This window comes from Schistocerca piceifrons, chromosome 2, assembly GCF_021461385.2.
Source record: "Schistocerca piceifrons isolate TAMUIC-IGC-003096 chromosome 2, iqSchPice1.1, whole genome shotgun sequence".
Taxonomy (NCBI): Eukaryota; Metazoa; Arthropoda; class Insecta; order Orthoptera; family Acrididae; genus Schistocerca; species Schistocerca piceifrons.
The window spans coordinates 273374417-273380416 of NC_060139.1; positions in this window are offsets into that span (position 1 = coordinate 273374417).

The window sequence follows — 6000 nt, forward strand, 5'->3', positions numbered from 1 at the left end:
TGCCACGAGGGCTCACGGGTGTGAGAAGCACAGGTGGATATCGTTATCCATCTGATCCCATGTTTCCGATCCTGACTTACGGGGATGTTGTGTGTCGTAACAGTTTAAACAAGCACGCGACGCGAGGGACTACTGCACGTGGAACATTGCTCGAAAAACAATAACTTCCTGCAAGAAACGTAAATGATATACGCGTGGAAAACGCGTTCTACGACAAAAGCATATAGCGATGCCATCCAAATGTGTGTAGCAGCATGACGAACTGCAAAGTAGCGTCCAAACTAAACAGAATCCGGCAACCACGTTTGAATTTCGTACTCGCCGCGCTATGCCTGACTGAAATTGGCGTTAAGGATTGTAACTGGCTCTCGCAAGGAAAATTCACAGAGCTTCGCGAGGCATACTATGCGTGACCATGCAGCAGCCAGGGAGACATTGGAGAGAGAAAGAGAGAAAGAGAGAAAGAGAGAGAGAGAGAGATTGATTACCACGGTGGGCGAGAGTTTTGTGGGGGCGGGGATAGTGCTTGTGAGCTTACGAAACAAGTCAGTGCAGATAGGTAACGTACTTCATCCTGTTGTTTTTGTGGCACTGTATTTTAAGCCACTCTGTCTGAATCACGCCTCATCAGTAACGAAACGCAAGCTTTGAACTGCGGATCATAAGTGGTACACTCTAGAAGTCAATGGCAGATCTGTAATCTGACACAGTGGTCTTGTGGCCTCAGGATTGGCATATGCTGTAGTAAGTACCTACCTGCTCGTGCTGAGTTCACCGTCCAAGAGCATGGGTTATACATGTAGGAGCTCCAGTTCTTTGCATACCTGTTTCTCGATCGTCTTCTAGCAATCACCAAACTTACTCCTCTACATTCTGGGTGCAGAATATGTGTGTTCCACGACCCCTTGTTCGTTTTTAGAATCATCCTTTGTCTGCAAGTCCTTGGAGAGAGCTGCTGAACCCTTTCTCAGACGTGCCTGCCGATTAATACCATAGGCTAATCTATAGCAGAATATCGAGTTTGCCATTTACCATGTGGTGTTATAGTGCTTCATTTAAGTGTTTATGTTGTTCATAGCCCACGAAATCACTTATCTCTTTCTGATACTAGCAGAATGTCCAAACGCTACGTAAGCAATGCTAATGTACAGTACTAGATGTTGGTTAATGCTATATCTGGCGAGAGTCCCATAGTTTGAGGACTAAGTGCAAAAACAAGCACAACATATCAAATACTGTAGATGAACGTCAACAGGAACACAGCCCGTTCTGAATACAGGTTAGATATTGATTCTTGAGTTTCTCCCGGCGTATTTGATAATCAAAATATCCACGGGTATGCTGCCGGTCTATAGTGTCTATTGTGCCCGTTGGACACTATAGACCGGCAGCATACCCGTGGATATTTTGATTAGGTTAGATATTGTCTAAAGAAGTAGTCGTTTCCGGACATAGGTTTGTAAAATCTTTATTCTCGTTTTGAATAGTACTGCCTTATGAAAGAATAGTGGACATTGTTTTCTAATTCCAAAGAGTAAGGCACGCTGTTATCACTATAAAGATCACTATTTCAAAATTTTCAGTCGGAACCGGAACCCGGAATCTACTGGTCATTGTCGTCCGAGTCCATTGTTTGACAAATTTTATGTTGTTCCAGTACAGATCTGAACAAGTATTCCACAAGTACAAATATCTTTTCTTCGTTTGCAGTTAACAAAGTTATTAGGTCTGACATAACGTATCAGATCTGATATAACCTTGTGACGTGATCAGTTTTATTTGACCTCAGAACTCGTTAATCGCAGTTGAATCTGTAGAATACTTATTAAATAATTTCCGCATATTATTTATCGTGTAGATCACATACGAGGTGAACATTCGACATACAGTAGTTCACATACACCAGGCTTTTACACATTTTCTGGGACGTATTTCTCCAGAATTTAGTTTACTGTAGAATCCAATACCTATTCCTGACCAAGGCCCTCGAGAGCTTTCCATTGGCTGAAAAACAAATGCTGGAACTGGGAATCCTCTCCGAAAATTTTTCTAAGACGGACTGCCTAATAATAATACTAACAGTAATAATAAAAACTACCAAACCAGTGTTCACACTCATGCGTGTAAACTCTGAGTTAGAGGATCATGTAGGTGAGTACTTGTACTGGGTACATAGTTGCTTTATTCACTCTTCTTCATGTATTTGTCATTTAGATCATTTTAAATACCCAGAATGCAGCTGTGTCACGTCTGTTAAATTGAATGAGAAACAGTTCTTAGCAGTTACTCATAGAAAGGCGTGTCGTTCTTGTGCAGTGTTTTCCGATTCCCCCATCCAAGCATACGAACGCATGTTATCGAGTGGCACAAGGCGTCGCCAAACAGACTCGCAGTGTTACCAAAAGCTTTATTTCGTCAATAAGGAGCGTGTCTTTGACGCAATCAAGACACATTGACACGAGAGCTAAAATCAGTTCACATTTCAACATCTTATAAATATCGGCTATACATATCTTAGAATCACTAAGAATCTTACTAATTAATCCTTTGACCAGAGTGCCAATGAATGACATTCACTGAAGTAAACATCTCACACTTTAGTGAGACATATTCTTCCTTCAATGTCATGAAATGAATAATTGAATGCCAGATCATTTTTGTATTTTCATAACTTTTCAGATGTTCTTTTTATGTGCACAATGACTAAAGGATACTGCAGTATTTGACTTATCCGAGCACAGGTTCAGTGCCAAACCTTCTGAGAGGTTAAGATATTGTGCCGTTGAGGAAGATGAATATGAAACCTTGTGTTTCATGGTCAGTGCTCGTACCTACCGAGTTACCCGGGTTTGACTCACGACCTATGCTCGCTGCTGTAGTCCTGCTAGTACATATATTCTATTTTAGAAACTCAAGAGATGTTCTTGTACGTACCTTACGAGGCTAGCAAACCTGGAACAAAAAATATCGCATTTAAGCAACATTTCGGGTTTGTGTCTCGCATTAGTACTGTCCTTAAATGTAACATAAAGTTTCCAAACAGCCCACACTGCACCGCAAAACATTCATTCAAATATTGAGATTCGGTTGGTGCATAAAGTCGTGCCATTTTTAGAAACCCATGATTTGTTTTTATTCGTATAAGATATACTGCTTTACATTACAGTACAGTATAATACGTAATAACAGGAGTGATACATTACTCGATCGTGTAATCACCATCTTTGAAAATCTGCCAGCGTTCAGATAGGAGTTCCGTGACTATACTGTAGAACTTTGGCTTCGAGTTGAAGAAATCTGTCTGCCAGTTGTTAAGTGGAGCTTGACCTTGAAATATTTATCACTAAATTTTGTTGGAGAGAGACCAGGAAAGATGGTGCTGTGAAGCAGCTAAGTCTGGTGACTATGGAGCGTGAGGAAGTGGTGCCAAACTATTTTAACAACCTGGTAAAAATGCGCCCCTTTCAAATGATTTCCATGCTTGCGTGCTGTTTGTGGACGGCAACATCATTTGTTGTTCAAAATAAGATTAATTCGCATAAGAGGCAAGTATATTTCTGGAGTCGAAGATTTTTTTCCCACGATAAAATATTCAACAAAGGAGACGAAGTAAATATTCCAGAATTCGAACCGAGAACAACTGCCAGCATGAGTAGATTTTCGAGGTGTAGCAATGCAGCTTAATTCACTTAAAAGGCAAAGCCTCCAGTCACGATTGTAAACCAGCCAGATTCCCCTCATGCTATTACAATTGCTCCACATTTACGAATAATGTACGACCAGTTTCCTCTAGCTCCTCTTTCGAGTAGGCAGAATCCATTTGAAAGACGAGCTTTCAGCACACTACTTTGAAGAGCTTTAGTTGCTTTTGGCTGTGCGTATACGAATGCAGCCCCCATTGCATATCTTACCCCCTATAGACAAGTGTTCTTCCTTCGTTTCCGTATACCCCTTTTATCTCTCCATTCCTGCCTGTTTTAACTGTAACTGGAGACACGGTCGCCCCTATCGTAAGAAGGTGGAGACTTCTGTAGTCTTTGGTCCATATGACGACGATCGGTTGTCGCGCAGCTGCCTTTGTATTGTTTCAGTGGTCGGGAGGGGTGGACCCTGAGTCAGCTTTGCAGTCTTTGCAGTGTACTTCCTTTTTGGTAGCTGGAAGCCATCGCCGGTTTGCTGCACAACGCCTGCTGCCTTGTTGCCTACTTTATATGACTTTCTTTTCGTGCGCAGCCTTGGGGCTTTGATTACTGAAGGCGTTGTTTTCTGTACTGACATCTCCACGAAAGCGACCTCGATGCGCTTGCGTGGAGTAGCCTCCACCTCATTTCCTGCCTGTTTGCTGTGATCAGCCACGTCAGGAATTCTTGGATGTTCCTAAGCGTGGTCCGATCGGTGTTGCAGTTGCACTCGGTGTTGCAGTTCAACCTGCCGACGTCACACCATTCTCTTCCGTAGTTGTGGTGGCAGATTACTTGCACCTCTCTCAGGCGGAAGCTGGGCGGAGGGCGAGGGCTCTGGAGGGCAGGAATGAGTGCTACCAGTGTTTGTGAGCCTGACGTTTCCCTACCTTTGCTCTTATCAACGTCTAGCAGGGCAGTGGTTGACCCCCTACTATTGAGACAGCTCTTCCACCTATGATCTTCACGTCCGAAGGGAAGGCAAACCTGCTAGGGGAGTGTCGGCGTGTCGCTTTGTTGGCACCGTTTTACGTATCCAGCAACACAACTGACCCTAAAGCGTTTGGCACGCGAAGCCTGCTGTCGATACGTCAGCCTTGGGCGTGCCGAGTTCAACGTGCTGTTGAACGCTCAGAAACGATGCGACTTGTGCGTACGGTACGTGGGCCCCAACGTGGTATACGCGATCGCAACGCGCTCCAGCAGCAGTTGGCCGCTGTATCTCGCTCGTAAATCACACTGTTTACGTAGCAGACTGGCGTGAAATACCCATATTACCTACATTAAAACTTACTTTCTTCCCTCTATATGCCAGTCAGGCTGTCCTCTCTGTATTCGTGAAAATATTGTAAGGCAAAAAAGGAAGTATCACCTCCAGTCAGTAAGGACATCGGATTATGAAACTTCCATTAAAAATAGTGCGATAAAAATTTTCAATAATTCCCCACGTAAGATAAAATTTATTTCGTCCTTCTCACCTGTTAGGAAAACTATAAGTTCTTTCTTACTCGATCAATGTTTCTACTCAGTAGCAGATCTCTACATGTGAACGACAGAAGGGCAAAATATCTTACCTCAAGTAGTGAAAAAAGCCCTGCAGATCAAGCCAATCGAACAAACTCACCCCTCAAAAAGAGCGTCCTTATGCTTATACAACATCGAATATTATCGTATATATTTATATTAAACTAATACATTGAAGCGCCAAAGAAACTGGTATAAGCATGCGTATTCAAATACAAAGATAGGTAAACAGGCAGAATACGGCCCTGCGGTGGGCAACGCCTACATAAGACAACAAGTGTCTGGCGCAGTTATTAGATCGGTTACTGCTGCTACAATGGCGGGTTATAAAGATTTGAGTGAGTTCGAAAGTGGTATTATAGTCAGCGGACGAGCAATGGGACACAGAATCTCCGATGTTCCGATGAGGTGGGGATTTTCCCTTACGACCATTTCATGAGTGTACCGTGAATATCAGGAACCCGGAAAAACATGAAATGTTCGACATCACTCGGCTGGAAAAAGATCCTGCAAGAACGGAACCAACGACGACTGAAGAGATTCGTTTAACGCGACAGAAGTGCAGCCCTTCCGCAAATTACTGCAGATTTCAATGCTGAGCCATCAACAAGTGTAAGCGTGCGAACCATTCAATGAAACTTCATCCATACGGGCTTTTGGAGGCGAAGGCCCACTCGTGTACCCTTGATTACTGTACGACAAGAATCTTTACGCTTCGCCTCGGCCCATCAACACCATAATTGGACTGGTGATGACCTGGTCAGACGAGTCTCGTTTAAAATTATATCGAGCGGAC